We start from the raw sequence: 19,411 nt of genomic DNA on the forward strand, positions 1-19,411 counted from the left end.
AAAAATGCATGCATAACTACGGAAGTTATAAGAGAAGTAAATCAAACTGACCCCATCATAAAAGAAAAGCACGTTCATTTCACATTCCCAGGTAAATGTTTTGCTTATCAAATTGTCAACAATGCCTGGAACAAGGAAGAAATTTAGTATTTGCAGATTACATGAAGGTAGGAAACTAGGATGTGTAGGCCTTAAAAAACCTGGAATTTTGACTGCTATCAACCGAGCTTTCTCTGCATGTTTCAGGTTCAAGTGGGCACCTCTTCCCGCGTTGTACCGGTTCTCATCCTGTATCCTAGAAGGTGTCAGTCTATTCTTGAACAAGAATGAACCTGAAAAAACAAATAATGAAAGCGCTTGCTGGATTTTGCATAGTTTAAACTAAATTCAAATGAAAATTATTTGGATAGAATACTAGCTTTTATGAGATTGAGGTTTCGTTTGGGACGGCTTTATTATTACATCTTAAAGTAGTTTTTTAATAGAAAAATTAAAAATTTTGTACTAGGAATCTGCTTTAAGGAGCAAAAAGAAAGCCGTCCCAAATGAAACCTGATTTAATTGAATAACTTCCTGAACAGTGAAAAGATTGCACCAAATATTCAATTGATGAACTATAAGGAATTGACCTTTTACAAACATATGGTAAGATCAGCTCAAACAAGCAAAGCCATGACTGCTAAGATCCATATGAGGTAGAAAACCACGATTCATAAAAAAAGTATAAGCTCTTACTAACTAGAATCTGTACATGCATGGCAAATGAAATTTCTTATAAACACTAAGCAGGCTATTAAGTTCCCCACAATTTAAAGATATATTCATAATGTTCAAGAACTAAATGATGTGATGCAATCATGCAAAATTAAGAATTGCACGCTAGAGATTAATAATAGAATATTCCTTTGCCGTTTACTATAAAAATCTGGCTTACTCAAATAAAGTTCAAGAAAAGTAGAGAGAAATTAAGCCATGATAGTCGACTACAATTAAAGATTACAGAACCTTTGTGCAATAAGATCCAATAAAACTTAAGTAATGCAAATAGCTAGGATAACAAAACCACACGTTTAATATATTGATCCTTCACCTTGAGGTCCTTTCATTGCTCTCGAAAATATGGGCTAGCGGAGGAGGATTGTAAGTAAACTCAACGATGCTACTAAAAGACAAGTAATCCCGAGAGGACTCGTCGCCGGTGCCGGATTTGGAGGAGCGGGTGGGCGGCCGTCGATGATCCACTCGGAGTCTGGACGTTGTCTGTCGATGACTCGGATGAGAGACGGGAGGATCCGATCCAAGTAATCTCCAACGGTATCTTCGTCGGAATCAAATCCCGTGTCGAAGAACGGCGAATGTAGAATGTCGAGGTTATCGTCGGCGTCGAACACAAGTCCCCATTCAAATTCGAGGTCCGCCATACAACATGGAGGTGAAGATGAGTGGTCACCACAAGGAGTTCCAAGAAGAGAGGTGGCCGGCTACGGTGGAGAAGCCAAGAGGAAAAGCAAAAATTTCTAGGATAGAGAAGAGCCAAATCTGAAATTAATTTCAGATTCTTAATAGGAATAGAAACTTAATTTCAGATTACAATTTGAAATTTGAATTAGCAAAAGAGAGGGAAGGAATTAAGTAGCATTTAGGTGGTGATTAAATGTTGATTGGAGAGAGACAAGAGGAGGAAGTGGCCGGCCCATGAGGAGTTGAGAGAGCACTCAGATCCATGACGTGGCCTCTCTAGAGAGAATCAAGGAATTAGCAAATCTGTAATTTAATTCACTGGTTGGCTGTTACAGGAGGATTTCCTAAATAACTTGCTTCTAGGCACGTTGGATTTATTCCGTTAATTGGGAAGAAATAAAACAGGCAACGTTCTAATTAGCAAGGAATGTAAAATAGGAAAGAGTTTATTGCTTTGGCCTGGGATCTCAACGCCTGAAGCGGGTTTGCTGATGGGCTGAATTGGGGTGGCTGTGGGGAGCGGTTGGGAGGGATGGTCGGCGGCTTGGTTGTAGGGGAGGGCCGCCGGTGGCTGGGCCGGTCAAGGGAGGCCGGCGGTGGAGCTTGGGTGGTGGTGGGGAAAAGAGAAGAGAAAGGAATTTCGGCTAAGTGGGGGAAGAGAGGATTGGAGAGAAAAGAAATAACGAAATTCCAAATGACTAACCTTGCATACCAATCCACCAATAGAACTCACGAAGAGATCTCCGACGATCTCCTCTTCAAGAACTCACAAAGAGATTTGTAGAGGCTCCGTGAACTCACAAAGAGAATCATCAAAAGAAAATTTTCATTTATCCAAAAACTAACTATTACAATCCATCATGCCTCATATAAAGAGGACTGAAAAAAAACATAAAATAAAATGACGTAAATGCCCTCAGGGCTACATAAGCGAAACAATGCCCTCAGGGGCAAACTAGAAAAATAAAGGAAATAACATAAAATGCGAATACATCAAAAATAGAGACTCTGGATCGTGGCCGTCGATCTGCGCCTCCGGCGATGGTACACGTGACGAAATCTGATGTCCCCATCATTCCCCCCAGGTGGGGGAAAACTCGACCCCGTCGAGTGTATCTAGAAGCCTCGTACCACTCCAGCAAGTCTGGGTCCAATCTCTGCAGCTCATCTCGGTCGATCCACACGTTCTCCGTCTCCGGCTTTCCTGCCCATTGAACTAAGTACCTTCGGCGACCACCGTCTTTAGTGGAGATGATGTCATCGTTGAGTATTGCTTCAATCCTTTCCGTAGTAGGTAAAGTGGGCATGTTAGGAAGTGGGGGTAGGCTGGGAATCTCACAAGGCGGGGACGCACAAGGCTCATCATGTAATGGGTTGGTGGGCTTAAAATCCGGTCCCTCGTAGGTTACAAGATCTTCAATGTTAAATGTGAGGCTAAAGTTAAAACCTTCGGGAAGGTCGAGCACATAAGCATTACTGTTAATTTTGGAAATTATCTTGAAAGGTCCCGCGCTCGCATGTAGTTTCTTAACGGTCCCTTGCGGGAACTGCTCCGGACAAATCCGAACCATCACAAAATCTCCCACTTCAAATTCTTTAAACCGTTTCTTGAGGTCCGCCGTGAGTTTATAGTTAGCATTGCTCAGTTCAATTCTTTTATTAATTTCTTTGTGCAATTCTTGTAAATGAGATGCAAATGCAGATGCTGACTCAGATGGTCTAGACTTAGGACCCATGGGAATTAGATCTATAGGTTGCCTAGGTTGGTATCCGTATACAATCTCGGCAGGGCTCAGACCCGTGGTTCGGTTGACAGAATTGTTATAGGCAAACTCGGCAATGGGTAACTTAGAATCCCAGTCTCTAAGGTTTTCACCTACTAACGTTCTTAAGAGGTTTCCTAAACTTATGTTAACGACTTTCGTCTGACCGTCGGTCTGAGGGTGGAAGGCTGTGGAAAACTGTAATTTCGTACCCATCTTATGCCATAACGTTTTCCAAAAGTAACTTGTGAACTTAACATCCCTATCAGAGACAATAGTCTTAGGTAACCCATGAAGTCTTACAATTTCGTCAAAGTAGAGCTTAGCAACCCGAGAAGCATCAAAAGTTTTAGAGCAGGGGAGGAAGTGGGCCATCTTTGAGATTCTATCAACGACAACGCAGACTGAATCGTGCTTTCTAATGGTCTTGGGAAAACCTAAAACAAAGTCCATACTTACATCCTGCCAAGGGAAAATTGGTACGGGGAGTGGGGTGTAGAGGCCCGTGTTCTGCTTACGTTGTTTGGCAAGCTGGCAGGTGTGACATCTCTTTATAAGCTTGCCTACGTCGCGCTTAAGGGTGGGCCAAAAGAATCGATTCTCTAGTGCTGCAATAGTTTTGGATTGGCCAAAGTGACCAGCTAGACCTCCGACATGTAACTCACAAACTAGAAATTCCCGTAGTGAAGTGTTGGGAATACAAAGTCTCTGTGACTTGAACAAATAGCCATCTTCTACTAGGAAATCATTTATTATTTGATCTTCTCCGCTGGTCAGTAGGGAGTAAGTTTCTTTGAAATCCGGGCAGTCCAAGTAATCCTTCTTAATGCGTTCAAATCCGGTAACCTCAGTTCTCATTTCTTGAGTAATCATCAGCCTCCTGCTAAGGGCATCCGCGGCTTTATTCTCAGATCCAGCCTTGTGCCTAATAGTGTAAGTGTACTCTTGTAGGAATTCAACCCAACGACCATGGCGGGCATCGAGTTTCTTTTGTGAATTGATGTATCTTAAGGCCTTGTGATCCGAGAATATCACAAATTCTTGTGGCAATAAGTAGTGTCTCCAGTATCTAAGGGATTGGATGACCGCATAAAATTCCTTGTCATAGGTAGAGTACCTCTGACGAATGTCGTTTAACTTTTCGCTAAAATATGCCACTGGGTGTCCTTCTTGAAAAAGAACACCTCCTATCCGAATTCCTGATGCGTCACATGTTACTTCAAAGACTTTAGAAAAATCAGGGAGACGCATAACAGGGGCTTCAACCATTTTCTTTTTAATATCCTCGAAAGCCTTCGTGGCAGCTAAAGTCCAATGGAATTCTCCTTTCTTGAGGCAGTCGGTTATGGGTGCCACTATAGTGCTAAAGTTTCTAATAAACCTCTTATAAAATGTGGCCAATACGTGGAAACTCCGAACATCTCTGATACTTCTAGGCTCCGGCCACTCATTGATTGCTCTAACCTTCTTGGGGTCAGCTGAAATTCCTCGAGATGAAATTATGAATCCGAGAAAGGTAACACTATCAGTAAGAAACACACATTTCTGAGGGTTTGCATACAGTTGTTCTTTCCTCAAAATCTCACAGACCTGCTTCAAGTGTTCCAAATGTTGGTCTACCGATTTGCTATAGATCAAGATATCATCGAAGTAGACGACCAAGAATTTTTCGAGAAAAGGTCGAAGGACTTGGGTCATAATTCGCATGAAGGTGCTAGGAGCGTTACTAAGACCAAAGGGCATAACCATCCATTCATACAATCCGTCTTTTGTTTTAAAGGCCATTTTCCATTCATCACTCGGGCGAATTCTGATCTGATGATATCCGCTTTTGAGATTAACTTTTGAGAACAGTGTTGCTCCAGTCATCATGTCTAACATATCATCTAGTCGCGGGATCGGAAAACGATATTTCACAGTAATCTTGTTAATAGAACGACTATCAACACACATTCTCCAAGAACCGTCTTTCTTGGGAGTTAAAAGGGCAGGAACGGCATACGGGCTAAGGCTCTCTTTGATAAATCCACGTTGTAGAAGTTCCTCTACTTGTCTTTTTAATTCAGTGTGCTCCGTTGGGTTCATCCGATAGTGAGGGAGGTTAGGCAGGGATGCTCCAGGTACTAAATCAATGACATGTTGGATGTCCCTAAGGGGTAGGAGTTGGTCAGGTAAATCTTCTGGGAAGACATCGGCAAAAGCTTCTAAAAGAGGCTTAATCTCTTCAGGGACAGGCCCCCCTGATAATTATTAACTTCCCTAGCTACCAGGGCGTACATAGGGGATCCTTGGTTAAATTCTATATCCAGTTCTTTAGCAGTTACAAGGTGTAGGCCCTTATTGGTTTTAGGTGGAGCAGTCTTAATTTCACCCTTGTTGGACTTAGGCTGAGGGAATCAACTTAATTTTCTTTCCGTTGTGCTCAAATATACAGGTGTTCGTCCTCCCATAAATATGGACGTCATTGTCGAACAGCCAGGGGCGACCAAGAATAATTTGGCCCACATCCATCGTCAGCACGTCACACCAAATCTTCTCTTGATATCCAGTAAACTCAAGTGGGATAAGGCTCCTATCTTTTATTTCCATAGAGGTCGAGTTAATCCAAGCAACCTTATAAGGGTTTGGGTGAGGTGTGGCCTTATTGTTTAATTTAGAAATCATTGCTGAAAAGACAGCGTTAATACAACTTCCACTATCAATAATGACCTTACATTTCTTATCTCCGATCCTAGTAAAGGTATGGAAGATGGAAGTTCTTCTCCAGTCATCGCTCTGTTTAGGCTGGGACAAAGCGCATCTAACGACTTGCAGGGTGACAGGTTCATCCTTAGTGAAAGAATCTTCTTTTTCATCAACATGATGAATTAAGTCGGTCTCAGGTTCTTCCTCGTCGTTATCAACCTCTTCTATTATGGTGACCTTATAGGGACTGGAACATTGTGACGCAATGTGCCCATACCCCTGACACCTATAAAATTTGGTTCCAGAATTGGCTTTGGGAAGGTCACGTTCGGTGGGCTTACTTTTAGAGTCCGGACGAGGTGGGGCTGAGCTAGCAGTGGGTCGGTTACCTATCGAGTTCGTAGGTCGGTTTTGGGGCTGGCTGGTGGAGGCTCGATACTGGTTTGGTCGGGAGTCAAACTGCCTAGTGTGGGAATGGGTCTTAGATTCCTCTAGGTCAAGTACTAGTGATGTGAAACTACTAGGAGTTATTTTAGAAATTAAAAAGAGAAGAGATTAAAGTGTTGCTCGTTACAAATTGAAAGCTAACACATAAAATTTGACTTAGGAATTCGAAAGTATTAACTTGCTTAGGCCCAAAGATATGCAATAGAGATTAACCAAAACAATTCATTCAAAATCCAAGGAGATTTAAATGCAAAGTACAATTAACAAAAACCCAACGTTTAACAACGAGAATTTCACCTCGTGACCGTCTCACTCAAATATTAGTAGGCTTTTAGCGGAGAGAGAAGATCCAAGCGATGAAGGATATTACCACTAGAGAGAAGGCGCCGAAGAACTTCGTCGGAGGAAAGGTAGACGGTGGGGATGGATGTCGTAGGTGGCCGTCGAGACTCCAATTGTAATTTGAAAATCGTAGGTCGAAGATGCTTGCAAGGATCGGGACGACTCTCTCCAAATATTCTTCCACGGTGGTTTCGTCTTCAAAACCTACGTCGAAGCACGGAGATCGTAGGATGTTGATGCTTCCGTCGGCGTTGAACACAAGACCCCACTCAAGCTCGGGGTCCTCCATTCAACATTGAAGTGGGTGGGGGAGATGTTGTCGTCTTCTTCTGTTGTCTCAACCTCTCAAGGGGATAAAGAGAGGGCCGGCCTAAGGTGGGGAAATGAGCAAAGGAGGGGCGGCTATGGAGTGTGAGAGGCGGCTAGGGTTAGGAGATTAGGTGATGAGGAGGTGTGGGGAAGTTTTAATCAAAATCTGAGTTTAATTTCAGATTTAATTAAATTTAGAGGGAGAATAATTTGAATTCGGATTTTGAATTAGGTGTAATGAATGCATTAAAATTGCATTAATGGGATTCCTCCTTAGGTGGCCGGCGGCATGGGTGAGGGAGGGGAGAGATTTACTAAAATATGAATTTAATTTCAGATTTCAAGTAAATTTGAAGGGAGTTAAATTGAATTTGAAATTTGAATCAAGAGTTTTAATTGTCATTAACTAGCCTTAAAGGGGATTCCCCCTTTGATGGGGCCGGCGGCTAGGAGAGAGGGGACGGAGGTTAGGGAGCAATTACGCACTTTCCAAATAGGTTGTTGCCACCTAGGATGAAAATTAGTAACTCCTCATGTTATGAAATTTGAATTGGATAAATTTCAAAACTTTCCTTTTTTGGAATTTGACAAATATGGAAAGTTTTTGAAATTCAAAAATCAGTAACTCCTAAATTTATGGCTAGGCTACAATCAAGGAGCCGTTAGGAGAATTAACTTCCCCATCATGGCTTGGGCATGGAGGTGGCCGGCGGCCAAAGGAGGAGGGAGGCTTGCCGTTGGGTTAGGGAATTTCTTGACGTAGTGGGGGTTGTGGTGGAGGAAACGAGGGGGTAAAGTGGTGGGTGATTGGATCTCGTGTGGAGGTTAAAGTGGAGAAAAGAGAATCGAAATTTAGAAAAAAAAAAGAGAACAAGAAGATAACATGAACCACGAGTCGAGGACGCTTCCAACGACTGGTGGGTATTGCACACGCTCACCTCGAGCTCAATCACCCTTCTCTAGCTCTCATGCAAGAAGAAGAAGATAACACAAAATTTGATTCAAATATTCATTAACTTTAAAACAATACATGAGACCACTATATATAGGTCTCAACTCATACAAAGAGAAAATACCAAATTGCACTCTGGGCTACAATGATAAAATAACTCCCCACAGGGGTAAAATAGAAAGACAGTAAATAAAACAAGACAATAATAAAAATACATCATGACATCTAAATCAAAAGTAGAGGAGCTGAATCGTGGCCGTCGATCTGTGGTTTCGCCGGCGATAAACATGTCGGTAGCGTCTGTCGATGTCCTCATCATTCTCCCCAGGTGGGAGAAAACTCGACCCTGTCGAGTGAGTGTCTCTAGAGCTCTCGTACCACTCTAGAAGGTCTGGGTATAGACTCTGCAGCTCCTCTCGGTCAACCCACGTATCCTCCATCGTCGGGGTCCCTTTCTAGTGAACTAAGTACCTTCGACGTTCGCCTCCTTTCGTAGTAATGATCTCATCATCTAATATGGCTTCAACTATCTCCGCATTGGGTAAGGGGGGTAAATTTGGGAGTGGAGGAAGGCTGGAGATCTCACCAGGTATGGTCACACAAGGCTCATTTGTAAGTGGATTGCATGGGTTAAATTCTGGTCCCTCGAATGTTACTAAATCTTCTATGTTAAATGTGGGATTAATGTTGAAACCTTCGGGAAGGTCTAGTACGTATGCATTGTCATTCACCTTTAAAATTATCTTGAACGGTCCGGCGCTTCTCGCATGCAGCTTCTTTGCGGATCCAGGAGGAAAGCGCTCCGGACGGATCCGAACCATCACAAAGTCTCCAATTTCAAATCCTTTAGCTCTTCTTTTATGATTAGCCATAAATTTATAATTTGCATTACTTTGCTCAATTTTCTTTTTAATTTCTTTATGTAACTCCTGTAGATGCGATGCATATGATGATGCTGACTCGGATGTTCTAACTCTAGTGCTCATGGGAATCAAGTCAATGGGTTGGTTGGGGAGGTACCCGTACACTATTTTAGCAGGGCTAAGACCAGTAGTTCGGTTCACAGAGTTATTGTAGGCAAATTCAGCTATAGGCAACTTAGAGTCCCAGTCCCTAATGTTTTCTCCAACCAAGGTCCTTAACAGATTTCCTAAACTCCTATTCATTACTTCAGTTTGACCGTCAGTTTGGGGGTGAAAGGCGGTAGAGAATTGCAGTTTGGTCCCCATTTTATGCCATAATGTCTTCCAAAAATAACTGGTAAATTTCACATCTCGGTCCGAGACTATGGTTTTAGGCAGCCCGTGAAGTCTCACAATTTCATCAAAGTACAGTTTGGCTACTTTAGATGCATCAAAAGTTTTGGAGCACGGGAGAAAATGGGCCATCTTAGAAAACCTATCTACAACTACACAGACCGAGTCATGTTTCCTAACGGTCTTGGGTAGCCCTAAAACAAAGTCCATGCTGACGTCCTGCCAAGGTTGGTTAGGCACGGGAAGAGGTGTGTAAAGGCCAGTGTTTTGTTTCCGTTGTTTGGCCAACTGACAGGTGTGACACCGCCTTACTAATCTGCTAACGTCCCTCTTAAGACTTGGCCAGTAAAAATGATTCTCAACCGCTGCAATGGTCTTGGCTTGACCAAAGTGACCCGCTAAACCTCCAGCCTGTAATTCCCACACAAGAAATTCTCGAAGTGAAGTTGTGGGAATGCAAAGTTTTTGAGCTTTAAACAAGTATCCATCTTCTAACATAAAATCTCCTACGATACGATCATCTCCAGTTGTTAGCTTAGAGTAGGTTTCTCCAAAATTGGGGCAGTCAGAATAGTTTTCTTTAATTTGCTCGAAACCAACCACTTCCGTTCTCATCTCACGAGCAACCATCATTCTACGACTTAGTGCATCGGCAGCCTTGTTTTCAGAACCTGCTTTGTGCCTAATGGTGTAAGTGTATTCTTGTAAGAATTCAACCCATCTTCCATGTCGGGCATTCAGTTTCTTCTGTGAATTGATATATCGTAAAGCTTCATGGTCCGAAAAGATAACAAATTCTTAGGGAAGCAGGTAATGTCTCCAGTACCTGAGGGATTGAACTATGGCGTAAAATTCCTTATCGTAGGTGGAGTATCGTTGCCTGATGTCATTTAATTTCTCACTGAAGTAGGCAACCGGGTGTCCTTCTTGGGATAATACTCCTATTCCTATGCCAGATGCGTCGCAAGTTACTTCAAAGACTTTCGAAAAGTCTGGTAGTCGCATGACTGGTGCTCAACCATTTTCTGTTTTATTTCCTCAAAAGCCTTGGTGGCCGATGTCATCCAGACATATTCTCCTTTCTTTAAACAATCAGTTATGGGACCCACTATGGTGCTAAAGTTCATGATAAATCTCCTATAAAATGTGGCCAGTCCGTGAAAACTCCTGACATCTCTAATATTCTTTGGTTCAGGCCATTCGTTGATTGCTCACACCTTTTCGGGGTCAGCAGATATGCCGTGGGAAGAAATAATAAATCCAAGAAAAGTTACTTGATTTGTTAGGAAAGTTCATTTCTTAGGGTTGGCATACATTTGTTCTTTCTTCAAAATTTCACAGACTTGCTGTAGGTGATTCAAATGTTGTTCCACCGAACGACTGTAGATCAGAATATCATCGAAGTATACTACAACAAATTTTCCAAGCAAAGGTTTAAGGATCTGAGTCATTACTCTCATGAAAGTGCTAGGTGCGTTACTCAATCCAAAAGGCATTACTGTCCATTCGTACAATCCATCTTTGGTTTTTAACGCGGTCTTCCATTCATCCCCCGGGCGGATCCTAATTTGGTGGTAGCCACTTGAGGTCAATCTTGGAGAAAAGTGTGGCCCCTGTCATCATGTCTAGCATGTCATCAAGGCGAGGGATTGGGAAGCGATACTTGACTGTGATCTTTGATTCAGGAGCCACAGATCACATGACCCACTCACCTACCCACCTCATAAACTATACTCCTTGCCCAAACAACAAGAAAATCATCATTGCTGATGGTTCTCTTACCACGGTAGCTGGCCAAGGAACATAATATTGTCTCCCTCACTCACCATGAAAAATGTCCTCCACGTACCACAATTATCCACAAATCTAATATCAATACAAAAACTTACCAATGATCATAATTGTCGAGCCTCATTTAACCCTACTTATTGCTTATTTCAGGACCAGAGATCGGGGAAGAAGATTGGACTTGCTATGGAGAGAGCATGATTGTACTACCTGGAAGAATCAAATCAATCTAAAAATAGTTGCTCTATGTTATCCCTAGTCGATATGAATTCTACTATTTGGCTTCATCATTATAGATTAGGACGCCCATCGTTTGATGTCCTAAGACATATGTATCCACAACTTTTTTCAGAAATTAGAAAATAAAAATTTTCATTGTGAAACCTGTGAGTTGGCTAAACATAAAAGAACCTCATTCCCAAACAAAAGTGAGAGATGTGACACTCATTTCTACCTTATTCATATTGATATATGGGGACCCTAAAAAATTCCTAATATCTCTGGGGCACGCTGGTTTGTGTCATTCATTGATGATTGAACTAGAGTCTCTTGGATCCATCTCCTTAAAAATAAATATGATATTAACACCATTCTTCCCATCTTTCATACCATGATCAAAAATCAATTCGGGGTAAAAATAAGAAGATTCTGCTCCGATAATGCAAAAGATTATTTCAACCAAACCCTTTCCTCATACTTCCAGAGTGAAGGGATCATCCATGAGTCCTTATGTGTTCACATAACACAACAAAATGGGGTTGCAAAGAGGAAAAATGGTCACCTTCTAGCCTCCACCCGAGCATTCTTATTTCACTACAATACACCAAAATCCTATTGGGGGGAAGCTCCTTTAACTGCAGCCTATCTCATCAGAATCTTGCGCCCAAAATCTTTGAATGCACTGCCTATATTCATATTCACAGCCAGGAGAGAGGAAAGTTAGATCCAAGAGCACTCAAATACATCTTTATTGGCTATTCAGCTACCCAAAAAGGTTATAAGTGTTATCATCCACCCACAAGAAAAATTCTTGTCTCTATTTATGTTACATTTGATGAGCAAAAATCCTATTTTTCCAAACCTCATCTTCAGGGGGAGATTGAACTTGAGGAAGATGAAGAAACTGAACTAGCACCTCTTGACCTTCCTCCACCACCTCAAAACAATCCACCTGAAACCCAAGATGGGAAAACAAATGACAAAGCTATCATTAGATTTGGAAAGGTTTACTCCAAACGTACAAGCTCAAGCTGTGCTCCAAAGCAGATCCAAGAATCTGAACCATCTCCTGGAAATAAGGTAAGCTCACCACCTCCCTTATACCCTATAAACAACTCTATATCTCAACCTCGGTCTACAAGGTTCCCTTGGACGAAGCAACCCATGGCTGCCGACAAGGATCCTTCTGTCAGGTTGGGTTGACTACCTCCTCTGACTAAGTAGACCAAGGACCATGATGGCCTGGGACGACGGAACCATGGGATCTTGATCGGGTCTATCATCCATTCCCCCACCATCGGCTTTAAGTTCCAGATGGTGAAATTTCTTTTTTTAAATATCAAAATCTCCAAATTCCCAATTATTTCCAAACTTTCCAAACTTTTCCAAATGCCCAAATCTAAACTCAATTTCCAATATCCGAAACCTATGCTGCTACTATATGCCAGATACACGTATTCTCTATACGTATCTCATTGATGACTAGCCTTAATCGAAAGTTCTCTCTCGTGATCGAGAGGGGTAATTAACTATAGGGGCTTGCGCTTATAGGAAACCAGAACTCAGATCATAAAGTCCTCACCAAATGAGGGCGAAATCTCTGGGTAGTGTCTTATCTTCAAACCCATCTGACTTCCAAAATTTACCTCGGAACTTAGTTCGTTAAAACTCCCTCGCCGAATAAGAAAAGCGAGTGGAGGCCGAGGCCGAATTTTTGAAACCCACAATAGGAATTCCACTATTTGGCTTCATCATTATAGATTAGGACACCTATCGTTTGATGTCCTAAGACATATGTATCCACAACTTTTTAAAAAATTAGAAAATAAAAATTTTCATTGTGAAACCTGTGAGTTGGTTAAACATAAAAGAACCTCATTCTCAAACAAAAGTGAGAGATGTGACACTCCTTCCTATCTTATTCATAGTGATATATGGGGACCCTAAAAAAATCCCAATATCTCTGGGGCACGCTGGTTTGTGTCATTCATTGATGATTGCACTAGAGTCTCTTGGATCTATCTCCTTAAAAATAAATCTGATGTTAGCACCATTCTTCCCATTTTTCATACCATGATCGAAAATCAATTCGGGATAAAAATAAGAAGATTCCGCTCCAATAATGCAAAAGATTATTTCAACCAAACCCTTTCCTCATACTTCCAGAGTGAAGGAATCATCCATGAGTCCTCATGTGTTCACACCCCACAACAAAATGGGGTTGCACAGAGGAAAAATGGTCACCTTCTAGCCTCTACCTGAGCCTTCCTATTTCACTACAATACACTCAAATCTTATTGGGGGGAAGCTCTTTTAACTGCAGCCTATCTCATAAACCGATTACCTTCAACAGCCTTAGGACTAAAAACTCCAATGGAAATTTTGTCCTCTTTTTACCCAGAGTTTCGAACCCATCAGAATCTTGTGCCCAAAATCTTTGGATGCTCTGCTTATGTTCATATTCACAGCCAGGAGAGAGGAAAGTTAGATCCAAGAGCACTCAAATGCATCTTTATTGGCTATTTAGCTACCTAAAAAGGTTATAAGTGTTATCATCCATCCACAAGAAAAATTCTTGTCTCTATTGATGTTACATTTGATGAGCAAAAATCCTATTTTTCCAAACCTCATCTTCAGGGAGAGATTAAACTTGAGGAAGATGAGGAAATTGAACTAGCACCTCTTGACCTTCCTCCACCACCTCAAAACAATCTACCTGAAACTCAAGATGGAAAAATAAATGACAAATCTATCATTAGATTTGGAAAGGTTTACTCCAGACGTACAAGCTCAAGGTGTGCTCCAAAGCAGATTCAAGAATCTGAACCATCTCCTGGAAATAAGGTAAGCTCACCACCTCCCTTATACCCTATAAACAACTCTATATTCTTCAACAAATTCTCATCGTCACACAAAAATTTTTTTGTTACATTAGAAGATATCCATATTCCTAAAGATATTTCTGAGGCCTTATATGATAAAAATTGAAAAAATGCCATGAAGGATGAAATGCAGGCCCTGGAAAAGAACAAAACATGGGAGATCGTCAATCTACCGATAGGGAAAAAACCCGATTGGCTGCAAATGGGTGTTCTCAGTAAAATACAAAGCTGATGGCACACTAGAGAGATATAAGGCAAGACTGGTGGCAAAAGGGTTCACTCAAACATATAGCATTGACTACCAAGAAACGTTTGCACCTGTAGCCAAAATGAATACTGTCCGAATACTACTCTCACTAGCAGCCAAGTAAAACTGACATCTGGAACAATTGGATGTAAAAAATGCATTCATGTATGGGGATTTAGAGGAAGAGATATTTATGGAGATACCACCAGGGTTTAAAAAAAAAATTGAAGATAACAGGGTGTACAGACTGAAAAAGGCTCTATATAGGCTCAAACAATCACCTAGGGCCTGGTTCGGAAGATTCTCTAAATTCATGCTCCTGAATGGATATCGATAGAGTCAAGGTGATCATACATTATTCTTTAAACATTCAAACTCATGGGGAGCCACAATATTATTAGTGTATGTTGATGACATTATTTTAACTCGAGATAATGAAGAGGAGAAAGTCAGTTTAAGAAAAAGTCTTACTAAGGAATTTCACATCAAAAAACTTGGTAGACTAAAATACTTTTTCGGAATTGAAGTAGCTCACTCCAGCAAAGGAATCTTCATTTCACAACAGAAATATATCAAAGATCTTCTAAAAGAAACAGGTAAACTAGCTTATAAACCAGCACCAACACCAGTAGAACATAATCTTAAACTGGGGGAAGTTAAAGAAGATCCAGATGTAGATAAAGGGGCCTACCAGAGACTTGTAGAGAAATTGATCTACCTCTATCACACTAGACCAAATATATAACATTTGTTGTAAGCATGGTCAGTCAGTTTATGCATAATCCAAAACAGATTCACATGCAAGCGGTAGATAGGATATTGCACTACCTTAAAGGAAGACCGAGAAAAGGGATTCTCTTTAAGAGAGATTGTGGAATAACCCTAGAAGTATACACGGATGCTGACTACGCAGGATCACCAGTTGATAGAAGATCTACCTCTGGGTATTGCACATTTCTTGGAGGTAACGTAGTTGCATGGAAGAGCAAGAAACAGAATGTGGTGGCAAGATCCAGTGCAGAAGCAGAATATTGAGCTATGACCTTGAGAATATATGAGCTACTATGGATCAAAATAATCCTAGAAGACTTAAAAGTTAAGTGGGATGAGCCCATGAAGCTACATTGTGACAACAAATCAGCAATCAACATAGCCCACAATCCAGTCCAGCACGATAGGACCAAGCACATAGAAATAGACAAACATTTTATTAAAGAAAAACTAGACGGTGGTCTAGTAAGTGTCGACCATGTATCATCAAACGATCAACTTGCAGATATCCTTACTAAAGGATCGGACAATTCTTCGTTTCTTAGAATGATTGACAAGCTGAGATGATAGATCCATATTTCCCAGCTTGAGAGGGAGTGTTGAAATCTAGCTGTTTCCAATACAGAGGATCCGACGGACACAAAGATCAATCCGTGCGATGCTCTCATGGATCACGCCTTAATGAAGGAACGAATTTAGGAAAGATTTTATTAGAAATTTTATGTATTTTATTATTTCCTCATTAGGATATCTTATATAGATCTATAAATAGGGAAGATTGTAATGAATAAAGACAAGCTTTTCCCTCTCAAATTCCTGTTTTAATAGAGGCCTATATATAGTGGCCTCTTTGTAAAAAGATGATGAATATTTGGATGAAAAGTTTATGTTTGTCTTCTTCATCTTGTGTGTGCGTTAGAGAGAAGATAGAGAGCCCGAGGTAAGGGCGGGCGTAATACCCACCAGTCATTGGAAGAGTCCGTGACTCGTGGTCTATCTCATCCTTCCCCTTTCTTCCTTCCTCCACCCGCCGACCCCTAGCTTCCTCCCAAGCCGCCGGCCACATACCTCTCTACCCAACCCACCGGCCACCTTCATGCCATCCTCAAATCCTTTGACGCTAAACCTTACCCATCCCCACCGCCGGCCGAAACCCTTTCTTCAAGCTCCATCGCCGGCCCACCCATTAAACCATTCCATTATGATGATTTCAATCATTATAACTCCCTTCCTAAATTAGCTCCAAGATAAAAGGAAAGTAATTACCTCAATTTGAAATTTGAAATTCAAATTTCAAAAACTTTCCTTATTTGCAAATCTTAATTAGGAAAGTGCATAAATTCAAGTCTATTTGAAATTCAAATTAAATTGAATTTCATGACATATTTCCTAATTCCCATGCGTTGTTTTGGAAACTCATAAAACTCTCCCCACAACTCCCTCCCTCCTCTTCATACCGCCGGCCTACCCATTAATGGGCTCAATCTTATTGCTTCATATTAAGGCTCCCTCCCACTTTAATTTGAATTCAAAATTCAAATTAAATCCCGCCAAATCCACTTAAAAATCTGAAATTAATTTCATATTTTTTTATTAATTTCCCTCTCCTCTTCTAACCTAATCCAAGCTCACACCCAAACCGCTCATCCCCTTCTCCCCACTTTGGCCGCCCCCATTACCTCGCATCCTCTCTCTTGGGAAACCCTAGTTTGCTCATGAGACTTGAAGCCAAGAGAAGAAGGCGTCCTTCTCTCCCAACCTCATTGTCATTGGTGCATGGCCGATCCTGAGGTCGATCATGGCCTCGCTTACAACGCCCTCGGGGAAATCGGCATTCTCTGCTCCCCTTTCTACGAGCCCGACTTGGAGTACGACAAATCGGTGGAAGACTACGTCAATCACACCTTCTACTGTCTAGTGGGGACGATTGATCTTCAAAACCCAAAGACGCCTTGGCTCATCAACAGTCACCCGCCGCCTCCTCCACTATCGACTACTTCTCCATCAACGAAGATCTTCGGCGCCATCTTGTTAGTGGTAATCTCCTTCTTTATAGGGTATATTTCTCCACTAAAGCCTAAGAGTGGAAGAGTGAGAAGGTGCTTAAGGTGAACTTCTCATTATTAAGTGTTGGGTTTTGTTATGAGCATGTAACGTCTACTATTGTTTTGAATTTTTGATTAAATTGTTTGGCTAATCTCAATAGCACTTCTTTGCCGAAGCAAGTTAAAAATTTTGAATTCCAAAATCAATCTTTATTGCAAGAAATAATTCTATATCGGCACGTTTTGGTCAATTAATCACTATAATTTCTCAAGTAGCTCCAACATGTTTCACATCATCTTGGTATCAGAGCATGGTAAGCATATATTGCATGTGCTAGAAGTTCCTATGAGTCTAGTTAACCTTTCCAAAACTCGTTTGCATGCATACCATTGCCTAGTTATTTTAATTGTCTGTTTTTCCTTGCTGCCCATTTAATTCCTGCACCGTTTACATCACTTTAAGCAAGTCTATTTCATTGTTTAAGTGTTTTCCTTGTTACAATAACATCCCTAGTTGTCTAGGTTACTTAAAAATTCTTTATAGCTTGCTGTCTCGAAAATTTCTGCAGCATTTAGAGGGCTTTTGGTGAACCTAACCTAGTGTTTAGGTGCTGTCCACTTCCCAAAACCCATCCTAAACACCTAAGCATCTTCACCAACTGTTGTGGTTTGCTGTCCACACAAAATCTGCACCATTTAGTTGCATTAGGAGCATTTCATTGAGTGTCTTAGTGCTGTCCAAGCCTTAGCAACCTTCCTAAGTGCCTAGGTTACTTAAACCACTAGTGTAGCTCACTGTCCAAACAATTTCTGCACCCTTTAGTGAGTTTAAGTGAGCCTAACTTAGTGTCTAAATGATATCCCTTACATCCACTTTTCATTAAACATCATTTAGCGCTTTCCAATAGACCCGATAGGACTTCAAAAGAAGTTAGATGACAACAATAACCTAGTGGGCTCTATGATTAAAACTATGACGGAGAAGCATGTTGACTCTCCCCACTCTAAGTACGTACCCCACTCGATTAATCATGTTAGTCGGGAGATTTCCCACACTGCTTATCAATCTAGACTTAAGCCTAAAGCCGCAACAACCTCACTTAGAGTCACATTACCGTCTACCCGCCTTTGATGGTTCCTTGGACCCTTATTACTTTAGGGAATGGGTTAGACAATTAGAGGACTATTTTGAATCACGTCATATCCCTGAGTCCCATCAGGTTAGCATCGCTAAGTCTCACCTAAAAGGTAGGGCTCTTCAATTTTGGATAAGGTTGGAAGATCATAAAGAGTCTCGCGGTGAGTACCATACTTCTAATTGGAAAGACATGAGGCGAGAACTTAATTTAAAATACCGACCTTCTACCAGTGACTAACCAACTAGTTTTAAGCTTAGGTCACCCCTTATTCATCAAACCTTTCATTGTTGCACTTTCAAGACCCCTACCCCTAGTGACCGTCATCTAGAGCACCACCATACCTCTTTTGTTGGGACAAACTGTGAACATTACTGTGGTCGAGAGCACCCATCCTTTAATAACATCAGGATTCCCACCATGTAGGTTTTCTCCTAGCCTTGATGGCCGACCCTCTATTGGGTCTTCTGTTGGATTGGTCCCATATGACTCCCCACTTGGGCCGACTCCTAGCCATCCAAATCAACCTTGTTTGAGCAAGCGTCCTCTCTGCGTGGTGACTCCTAATTTACCTCACTTTGTGGATGACTTGACCACCTTTCAAATCAAGGAGAATTCAGAGGCTACCCAACCTTTAGCCTCCCCAGTTCTTGACCCTACCAGTGTCATTTTAACCAAAATATGCATTACAAAGAAAAAGCCCCTTGAACCTAAAACTGAGTACATCCATTTCGTGGATAATAAGGATATTAGAGAGAACGAGGATTTCTTTGAGGATGAAACTGAACTGATTGATTTAGACTCCCTGCATAACTTAAACCCTGAGTTAGGAGATTTAAAACCTATAGGCATTGATACCTTAGTCCTTCCTGATCCTAGTCTCCTAAAGGATACCCTTTTGGATAAGATCTGCCTGGGTGATATTAAGTTGATCTCGAAAGAAACTGATATGACCTTGAATACATTGAAATTGAATTCGGAAGTTTTGAAAGATTCCAATCAAGCACACTGGAAATAGTGATATATTCATACTTATATATGGTGCATACCTGCATTGCTGTCAGTGGAAAGCATGAGAAGAAAATAGAAACCAGTTAAGCAAAAATTT

At 41.3% G+C, this 19,411-nt stretch overlaps 1 protein-coding gene across 4 annotated transcripts in view; it reads right to left on the reverse strand.

Moving 5' to 3' along the window:
• Positions 1-39: 39 nt before the first annotated feature.
• The window catches only part of LOC114580463 (calmodulin-2-like), a 49,456-nt gene continuing 30,084 nt past the window's right edge, over positions 40-19,411 (reverse strand). For 2 of the 4 annotated variants that reach the window (XR_003701871.1, XR_003701872.1), the window contains exons 5-6: positions 201-288; positions 40-125 (exon numbers count right to left, since the gene is read on the reverse strand). The gene's annotated coding sequence lies outside the window, so the exon portion shown is untranslated. Of the gene's footprint in view, positions 126-200; positions 333-19,411 lie in introns of all 4 variants that reach the window. The other 2 variants (XR_003701873.1, XR_003701865.1) reach the window with 1 other exon arrangement.

This window comes from Dendrobium catenatum, unplaced genomic scaffold (genome assembly GCF_001605985.2).
Source record: "Dendrobium catenatum unplaced genomic scaffold, ASM160598v2 fragScaff_scaffold_1035, whole genome shotgun sequence".
NCBI classification, from domain to species: domain Eukaryota; kingdom Viridiplantae; phylum Streptophyta; class Magnoliopsida; order Asparagales; family Orchidaceae; genus Dendrobium; species Dendrobium catenatum.